The 9,954-nt window shown below is 62.8% G+C and overlaps 1 protein-coding gene across 1 annotated transcript in view; it reads right to left on the bottom strand.

Annotated features, from left to right (window-relative positions):
* PRPSAP1 (phosphoribosyl pyrophosphate synthetase associated protein 1) overlaps positions 1-461 on the bottom strand; it is a 32,076-nt gene extending 31,615 nt beyond the window's left edge. The window contains exon 1 of the mRNA XM_026090511.1: positions 221-461. The gene's annotated coding sequence lies outside the window, so the exon portion shown is untranslated. The remainder of the gene's footprint in view (positions 1-220) is intronic.
* Between the last annotated feature and the right edge of the window lie 9,493 nt (positions 462-9,954).

Raw genomic sequence — 9,954 nt, 5'->3', positions numbered from 1 at the left:
CCCCAACACAGAGCGAGGAGAGTTCCGCCACCCGGCGCCGTCCACAGAGACGCGCGGCTAGAGCGCCGCTCCCCTCGGCGGCCATTTTCTCCGCGGGGAGTGACCGCCCCCCCCCAGCGCCCGCAGCCATCTTAAGTGAGGGCACGACCCCCCCCCCCCCGGAATAACGGCGGGAGGGGTGTGCGGGGGATATTATCTCTTTCCCGAACAGCGCCTGTACCTGCGGTGAGGGCGTAAGAACAGGGCAAACCCCCCCACTCCTCAGGAGCAGCCTCCGCGTCTGCAGGGGCAGGTGCAACGCGCCGCAACCGGCTCCCCCTCTGCCGGGCGGCGCGAGGCACTTCCTTGGCTCAGTGGCGGCGGCTTCACTTCCAGAGCCCAAGATGGCCGCCGCACGGGCGGCCCAACGGAAGCGCCGCAGCGGGCGCTCTGGTGCCGCTCGCTGGCAGCCGGGGGGCGTGGCGCGGCCCGCGGCGGCCGTTGGCGACCGGCCGTGGCGGCGCTGCTGAGGGGCCGGCGGCTGCCAGCGGGCCGCCTTGAAGGCAGCCGGCCAGGGCCGGCTATCGCCCTGCAGTCGGCCGGGTTGCTTCGTCATGGGGTAATTTGGGTGGAAGAGCTCCCCAGCGGTCGCCGAGCCCTGAGCACCGCGTTCTCGCGGCCTCCCTGGAGGGCAGGGCTCGGGCTGCGGCAGCTGGCCGCGGTTAAGAACAAGCGGGGTGCGATTAAAGGGCTTGGGGGGAGCGAGCAGGGAGAGGACGGTTTCCCCCGAGGAGCACACGGAGGCCGTGCGCTGCCCACCGTGCGTGGCAGCCGCGGCGCCCGTGCGAGGCCGTCAAGGCCGCTGCCGGGGTGCCACAGGGCAGGCAGCCTGCCCCAGGCTTCGTTTTCCTTTAGGCTTGCTCGCCCGCTCTCCTCGCTACCGATAGCCCAGGGAAAGACGTCACTTGGCATCTTTTACGAAAGCAGCCAAGCAGAACAGCCTCGGTCGTTGGCTTCCCCCTCCTAATCCTAGCACGTCTCCCTTGTGGCTACATGTCACCAGCAATCCCCATCTTGCTTTTGGGTCTCAGCCTCCCAGCAGAGAGGCTGCCAGAGAGATACGAGCGATCAGCAGAAGCCGAACGTGCTCTCTGTATCCATCCTCAGGTGGATATGCAACGTCAGCCCAGAGGATCTTGGGGGACCTGACTTGTAGACAAAGTCTCCCTTAAGCACAAGCACTAATGACTTATCTAACCAGAAAATAAACTTTCTGCTCCAAACCCAGTCTYACAGCTCTTTTTTTGGCCCAGGAAGGTCAACACAAAGTGCACTTCATATTGTGGGGAAGGCAAACAGCACTAATTCGTTCACCGCGATAGCCCCGCATTGTTTTCTTTGCCCTGCAGGAAGAGGTTTTCCTGACAGTTTTCTAAGAAAGCCATTATGTAAGGGCACTGCAAGATGAAGCATATCAGCTGCTGGCCTATTTTCTTCTGGCTAACATGCCAAGAATTGCAGCACAGCCCTGGGACAAGGGGAGAAGAGGAGAGAGCTCACAGTGGGTTTTCTCCAGCACTCCTTGGAGGATGTACATCTCTTATTCAGTAGCATCCTTCCCTGCTTCCAGCTGCCGGGATGCTCTGGTACGTGCCAGCCGCCGTGTTTGGTGGCACAACAGCACCGTTAGGGCAGTTGTCTCTATGGGGATACCTGCTTTTGGAAAAATTTGATGTTTAGCTAGGAGCTGCAGCATCTCTAAGTCCCCTTTCATTGAAGCAGGGCATGTGCTGGTGGTCATGAAACACTGTTTCTCTCCAAGCCTCATTAAAAACCAGCATCCTTAATGCGGAGGAGATACAAATGCATCATTGCCCCCTCCTCCATATATTGCATTGGACCTCTCAAGCACCGGGATGGAAAGTTTTGTCTCCCTTCACCATATCTGGTGGCTTTTTTTTTGGTCACTGCAGCATCTGAGCCATCCCCACCTCTTCCTTGAGGATCACTCAGGACCAGCCAAGCAGTTATTTTGCTGGTGTTTGAGTCAGGAGAGTTCCTGAGTAGTTGGGTGTGCTCTGACAGCAGGATGAGGCTCCTGGTGCTCAGCATGGCTCACCCGTCACAGCCATCAGCTCTGCCTTGACAGGCTGCCAAGCGCAGCAGAACAGGCTGCAGGAAGGAAGTCACATGCCGGCACTCGAACTAGGTCAGGATTTACACCGTTGCCTTTGCTGGTACCTGGGCTTGGAGGGTTGAGGTGAGCCACCGCATGGCCATCATCTCTTTGCTGCAGGGGCAGATCCAGGGTTATTCTTCCAACTAAAGAGGCCAAAGGGACTTGACCAAGGGCACCCAGGGAGTCAGTGGCAGAGCTGGGAACCAAGATCTCCTCTTCTCTTCCTCCAGAGGTTAAATCCCTTCAATGCTAGGAAGATCCCCAGCTCACTTGTCACCAGTGATCTGGATGCACAGGGAGAGCGGAGGGGCAGAGCAGGAAGGCATCCACAGTTGCGTCCATGAACATACTGATGTTTTGGACATTGCTCAGTTCACCAGAGGAGCAGACGCTTAGATCAACTCCAAGGTCTGCCTTGACCAAGCAGAAAGAGGCGTCAGCGACTGCACAGCAAAGCTCCTGACCCGACATCCCTCCTGCACTGCAGGCAACAGGTTTGCTGTTGGCCATAGGCTGCAAAAGCCAAGTGTGATACTTGCTGGGTCACCTGGTGCCTCTCAGACTCCCCTCTGTTCCGTGAAGATCCTTCATCCCCACCATGTCCCCACAAGGGTTATTCTAGCCTTGCCTCGAGGAGAGCCCAACTGCCGTGGCCCCTCTTGTTTCCAGATCTCGGTGTTAAGACGAGGCRAGAGCTAACAGGATCAGCTGCCTGGATTCACTCCGTGCCTCCAAGATGACAGCATTTTAAATTGCTCGCTGCAGCGTAGCCAGGCGTGCTGCGCTAATCCGACCTTCAGGCTAGCGATAACTCCGCAGCCCGAGATGGATCAGCAGCGTCTGTTCGCCAGGCCACCAAAACCCCCCGTCTCTGGCATCCCCCAGCTCCTGAGCTACCCGGCCTGGGGCCTGGCTGTCCCTCGGTGCCGCGCAGCGATGCACGTTCAGCAGCAGCTGTGCAGGAACCTGCTGCCCTGCAAGYGACAGTCATCTGACAGCGGTCACGGGATCCGTGCTGCAGCAGTTCTGTTGTCACAAGTTGCTGGCTTCATCCTTCAAAGGGAAGAAACTGGAGGGAAGAAGAAAAAAATGGAGGGGGGGGAGACAGACTATTTTTGTGGTTTAGGAAGCTGGCTGCCTCCCAAGGCCCCTCCTGTACCCATCAGGGAAGCAGCAGCTCCCGGGGGAGCGGGGACACCCCAAAGGATGGGGACAGCAAGGAGAGGCTCCTACAGGGACACCCTGGAGAAGGCAGCAGCAGGGACAAGCCCCAGCCCAGCTCCTGGGTGGAGGAGAGCAAGGGGTACCTGCCCCAGGAGCGAGACCCAGCGCAGCAGGGTCCCAGCAAGGGCTAGGCCTGAAGGAAGGGATACCTGCAGCCCACAGCACCATCACAGGGTGCTCAGCACCCTTCCAAAGCCCCCTGGGACAGAGGCTCTCCTCTACAGCTCACCCCAACCCCCTGCACCCAGCCTACCCTGCTGCCCTCCTCTTTTAAGGCCCTTCCCTCCCTGTGGTTCAGGTGYGCTGGAGCAGGGCTGATTAACCCCTTCCCACCTGGAGCCGGCTCTGCACCTTCCCCCCGCGGCCTGGTGGTGCCCCCGGGAGCCCTGCTCAGCGCCAAGGCGGCTCCTCGCTTGGCAGCTCAGCACACCAGCCTGGCACGGGTGCTGCGGGAGCCGGGTGGGCGCGGGTGCTGCCGGGCACCACCGTAGGCTGATTCGCTCCTTCCAGAGTTTTCCCACCCGTTTTTAGCAGGCTCTGGCCAGCGACCTGCTCCATCGCCTGATCGGCTGCTGTTTCCCACCCAGGCTGCGACTCACCCTGCCGCAGCAGGCTTTGGGGTCAGTCTGACCCTTCTGGATGAATCTGTCCAGATGTCCCGGCTCACACCCACCACCTTGGACATCGTATTGGGCCCAGGGATACGTTAGCCTGGGCGTTAATACACCGGGGACGCCAGTCACTGTTGCTAGTGCTGTGCTGTGATTTGCGGCTGTAACGCGAGGGCTGGCTGACGGCCAGGACAGGGTGGGACATGCAGACCCCCGTGCTGTGCCGACCCTCTTTTGCGGCCAGCTGCTCTGCAGGGGACTGATCCTGCCCCGGTTGTCACCTCCCTTTGGTTTCCCRGCCGCTGGGGCTGAGCTGCAACGAGTTTGCGGGTTCCGCGGGCTCCCGCGCGGCCCGGCTGAACGGTTGGCACCGCCGGCGGGGAGCTCGGCACCTTCCGCACCCCGGCGGCCCCCGGGGCGCCTCGTCGGCCTCCGAGGAGCCCGGGGATCGGCGGGCAGAGATCGCGGCTGCTATCGGTGCCGCAACCTTTACTCCTGGAAAGGGGAGCGGTTGCGCTGTAGGYGCTTGGCAGGCTGAAGGTTACACCTGGTTTTACAGCCGGGCAAAAGGAGAAGAAAGAAGCAGCCGTGTTTACTTACGGGGCTAATTAATATATGTGCTCGCAGCACGTACCGAGCAGCAGAAACCTCCCCCACGGCGCGGTGCGGTGCGGTGTGGGAGCTCAGCTCAGCTCCGCAGCCCTTCATTATTCCATTATCAGCCGGGCAGGATTAGGAGGGTGGGTCAGGGAGCAGCGCCAGCTTTAAGCAGGTTTAGCGCCTTTGAAAAGGCTTATCCGGGCTCAGGCTCGCCTGCTGCCCGCAATGCCGAGTTATTCGCTGAGCAGAGGGGTTCAAGTCGTGTTGGGGGGGGCTGGAGGTTGTGTTTCTTTATAACGCGGGGGGCCGTGGGCCCGCTCGGCACACACTGGCACGCTTCGGCAGGGTTTATTCGCAGGATGGCCGAGGAGCCGAGCCGTCGGCGCTGTCCTGCGCGGGCAGGACACGCATCCCCTGCAGGGCCGGGCAAAGTTTTGCCCTTTCTCCTTCACAAGTTTTTCCCCGGTGCTGGGGTGGCCGAAGCACGCGATTCCCAACCCAGCAAAGAAAGAGAAGAGCCATGAGAATTACGGCAGCGAGTCCCGCTTTATCCTATCCCGGCCAGCGACAGCGCACCGCGGTGGGACGCTGCGTCCCTCCTGGGTGGTTCTGCCCCGCAGACGCCGAGCCTGACGCCCGGGGGCCCGTCGGCCCCGGGAAGGCTCCCGCAGCCCAGCCGGCGCGAGCCCGGCCAGGTGGTTCTCGTTGCAGGGCTGACTCAGCTCCCAAATATGCGCGTGTTCATGCCATTGCAGGAAACCGCTATCGGGAAGTGGTGAGAACCTTGCGACAGCCTGAAATTTGGCTTCCCGGAGAACGCAGTGAGATCAAACAGCGGCGCGTCGGCCCCCCTCTCGCTGACGSCGGGGTTAGTCATCGGGGTGACTTTTAGGCCGAGCGAGCGGGGCGGGCGCTTGAGATGCGGCAGCTTCTCGCTGGGCATTCGGGAGCATTTTTCTGGTGGCGAACTGACCTCGGAAACATTCCTGAGTAAATGATCAGCTGGGAAGAATGAGCTCAGCTCGCTGGGGCTGCCAAGAGGCTTGCGGTGAGCCCCGGGGTCCTGGCGTGCACCGGGGAGGCCAGGGAAGGCGGCGACCTGCCCAGAGCCCGGCGCGGGGTCGGGTCCTGGGGGGCTCCTGCCCTAATCTCCTCCGAGATGGAGAAACCTCTTGGGACAAGCCCTGGTCCCCGTGTGAAGCCAGGATCGCCTTGATTTCTATACTGCCCGCGGGTCACTTGGGCGTGTAGGTGCCGTGGCTGCAAAGAGGCAAAGAGGGGAGACAGAGTGACTTGCCAGAGCCCTGCAGCAAATTGGGAGATCCTCACTGGGTCGCTTGGTCACCTGGTGTGACCCAAACCCTGCCACCCCCTGTCCTGCCTTTGYGCCTTGGGGTCTCCTCCAGGAGAGACCTCCGTCACTGCCAGCCCCTCGCTGCTCCGTGCTGTCCCCCTGCGTCACATCAGCATCTCGCCGGTGGAGCCGCGCGGGGGGCTGCTCCCGCGCCTGGGCACCCGAGCGGGACGGAGCAGCCGCCCCAGGCCCGGCCTGCCCCGGGGAAGGGGTGGCCTCCGCCTCGGCCGCTGCCGCAGGCGCTGCCTGGACCGTCCCCGTTGCTGCAGTCGGCGCCTGTCCCCCTGCCAAGCCCTGCAGGCAGCCCCAGCGCAGCGCGCCGCGGCGCAGCGCTATTTCGGGCTCCACCTTGAGACATGTACCTTGAGCAAGGAGAGCGAGCTAGGAGAGGCTGATCCGGGGCGACCGCGGCCCCTCCATCCCCCGGCCCCGGCCGGCTCGCGGCGGAGGCGGCAGAGCGGCGAGCGTGCGGGGATTGGGGAGGGAGGGAGGGAGCTGCAGGCCCTGGAGCGGAGCGGAGCGAAACGCTGCGGTTCAGCTTGCAGCAGAGCCGTGTCCTCTGCGCAGCTCCCGGCTCTGCCCTGGCACAGTCTCAGGCTGGAGCTGGAGCTGGGATTCATCAGCGGGGGGAGCCCGCAGGGTTGGACCRGCTCGCCGGCTGCACAGAGCCCCCGGGGAAGCCGGGCCCCCCTCCACTTTCTTCCGGCAGAGAGCAGCGAGCGAGACCCCCATGCACAACCCCGAGCCCCGGATACGCTCCCGCTCCCTCGGGGAGGACCGGCTGGATCCGGGGGCAGGGAGGAGAGGAGGGGGCATTTAATTGCCATATTTAACCCTTGGCTTCTTGCACAACTCGGGGCAGGTCCTGCCTGCTGATCCTGCCTCGGTTTCCCCACATGCAGAGCATCTTTTGCTTTCTCCGGAGGGCCTGTGGCACAGAGGTCACGGCAGTGGCTCCAAGAGCAGAGCCGGGGACATACAAGCCTTCTCCCACCCTCTGCAGGGTGGAAGAAGGAGCCTCATCTCCCTCTCCCTCCATCYGCATCGTGGCCGCATCCAGTCCCTGAGGCCCCCGGGCTGTCGTGGCCTGGGAAAGGGTGCTCAGCAGCAGGGATAAAACCGCTCCGCTCTGCTTGTGTGGCTCGGACCCGGTGTCGCACCGCTCGGGCGACGGAGCAGGTGCTGGGAGATGAGCCCTGGTGAGGACCCGAGCGCCTTCCCCGGGATACCGGCCTGCATCCGTCCCGCTGTGGGTGGCTACAAGAAATCTCCTTAATTACCCGGCTGTGACGGAAGCAATCCCACGTCTGCATTAAACATTGCATCTCCACGCTAACGAGTAGCATCCATGTGGGGCCGGGTCCAACCAACCCGGTGGCCCCGGAGAACGAAGGGGCAAAGCAGCGGCCGGGAGATCCGTTGGGTCACGGGCTTCTGCCCAGGCACTCGGATACGACACGGATGAGCGCAGTGTTGGGGGCTTTGCAGAAGCAAAGGGAGCTGCACGGAGCTGGCAGTGAGCCCCGGGCTGGTGTGGCACCAAGCGGGCACCCACCGAGGGCGGCGCGGCATCGGGATGGGTGACGCAGCCAGCGGAGACCGTCCGGGCTTTTGACTCCTATTTAAGGTGTTGCTTCCAGGCCAGGCAGGGCAAAGGGGATCCCTGCGGCACGGGGATGCAGCAGCATCGAGGACAGAGACCAAAACAACCTGCCGCGAGCAGTTTGCCAGCTGATATCATTTCCTCTCCCYGTGTCCCGTGCCTTCCCGAGCGGAAATCAGGAGCCGGTTAGTCACTTTGAAGGCAGGTCCGCGGATCCGCGCTCCCAAGCCTGCAGCTATTTCCGCCCACGGACACCTTGCCGAGGACCTCGGGGCTGTTTGCAAACGCTGAACCACGGCATGGCAGCGCTGGCCCTTCGTTAGCAGCCGGCCGGGGAAGTGGCGTACCCAAATCTCGCCAAAAATCAGTGTGGGGGAACCTGAACTGGCTCCCCACTGCTGTCTGCGGGCGCTTTGGCTCCCCAGCGGAAAGCATCAGGCAGCAGGTCGCTCGGCATGGGTTTTCTCCCACCTCCGTCTTTAACCATCTCTTTCAAGCGCTAGCACCCAGGGAAKTCTTTTTTGGAAGTGTGTTGCTCCAAACCGCGCCACCGTTTTTAGCCTGGTCATCCTAGGGAAAGAAGACTTCCACCGTGGCGTTATCTATCCAGCTGGTAGTCCCATTCCCTCCTGGAAACTTTTGGCTCATTTCCCTCGGTTTACAGAGGGACGGAGGGCTTAAAGATAATTAAACTCCTCTAAGTGTGAAAACCGATGTCTTCCCCGAGGCGTGAGCTCAAGGTTGTCGTCGTGCCGGCTGCCAGCTGGCCCATCGGCCCCACGTTGCGCGAAGCCGCACAACCAGCATTGCAACCAGGGGTCATTTGAGGGAGCTGAGGGGGGGAGGAAGGCTCRGGTGAGGCGAAGGGAGGGACTGGGGCGCAGGCGTTGCAATAGGGGTGCTGGGGAGGCCCTAGGAGTAGTGCTGGGCAGAGATTTAAGGATGTTGGGGTCACATCTATAGGAAACCCAACTTCCTTCTGCCATTTGCGGGTCCTCTGCGGCAGGCCTGGCCCAGGAGGCCTTCAACCCTCCAGCTTTTGCAAAGGAACCATTCCTGAGCATTGCTTGGAGCTGGGCAGCCGGGTGGGACACCCCATGGAGGCCCATGGACAGGTATGGGGCACGGGAGCAGGTCCCATGGAGAGTCGCTCATGCTCTCCGGGACCATCTCTGGCAGGGCATCCCACGGCCGCAGCAGGGCTGTGGGGTTGAGCGAAAAGATCGTTCCTGGGCTAGGCCAGACCCCTTGGAGACCAACAGTCCCTCGGAGCGTAACGTCAGTCCTGCTGCACTTAAAAACCGGTGTCAGCAACCAGCACCCGGGCCATGGGCAGCCATAGGGCAGCGCAGTCTTCTGCAGCTACGGACCCACAGCATCTCCAGCCACGCTGGTGACCTCCTGCTGTCCAGGCAGGGATACCCTGAGCTCCATCCCCAGCGTGCTGTACCCAGGGCTGGGTCCACAGCGACACCCATCCCCTTCTCGGGGCTCACTCCATGCCCCTGGCACCCTCAAACCCTCTCTGACCCTCACAGATACCTGATGAAGAGCCACCAAAGATGGGATGGACATGCACCCCACGCCTGGAAATCTCCGCTGGTTGTACCAGTGGGGTGAGCCCTGCTGCGTACCGCAGGTGCCATCTGGGAAACACCAAGGGCAGCCTTGGGTCAGGTGACAACATCTCCCCTCTCCTCCGGGGCTAATGACAGACCTGGATGAGGGTGATCCGTTGGGAAGAGCCAGTGGTTGCCCCCCCCGCCTGGGGCAGGACCTTCCCCTCTGCCCACAGTCTTCCTCAGCCCTTGCTCCGTCTTGATTTCTCCAGGCAACCGCTCCACTCCTCTTGCCTTGCCTGGGTTGGAGAGACGCAGAAGCGATGCTAAACGCTGCTCAGCCCCGCGGGGGGGTTGAGGGTCTCCAGCAGGCTCAGTCCCCGCTGCCAGTACGGATCTGTGCGTTACTGGACGCGATGCGCAAGAGCTGGGCCAGGCACGGCTGCGCGCTGCTTTGCTGCCGGCTTCCCAGCGTGAGCGAGGGCTTCGGTGCTGTGCCAGCGCCAGGACCGCGGCCAGCATGAAACCGCCCGGCCAGCACCCAGCACCCAGCACRCCAGGGCGGCCCGGCCGGGCGAAACCTCAGGCAAGCCCAGGGTGTTTCTCTGACCTCCTCATGCGTTTGCAGAGCCTCCGGTCGAGCCGGGCAGGTTCAGATGCCTCCTGGGCAGCAGCCCCCGGTGCGGAGCCTTGCTGGTGCCCCGGTGCATGGTGCCGGCCGCGTGGGTGACAGCACGGTGGGAGCCGGGCCCCCCCCCGGCCGCCCACCCGCGACGTGACCCCCGTCCCCGCTTCCTCCGTGCCGCGCTGCGGGGCGGCGCTCGGCGTCGGGGCGCTGCCGCGGC

The sequence above is a fragment of the Apteryx rowi genome, unplaced genomic scaffold, assembly GCF_003343035.1.
Source record: "Apteryx rowi isolate R43461 unplaced genomic scaffold, aptRow1 scaffold_86, whole genome shotgun sequence".
Classification (NCBI taxonomy): Eukaryota; Metazoa; Chordata; class Aves; order Apterygiformes; family Apterygidae; genus Apteryx; species Apteryx rowi.
This window is presented reverse-complemented; position numbering and strand designations above follow the sequence as displayed.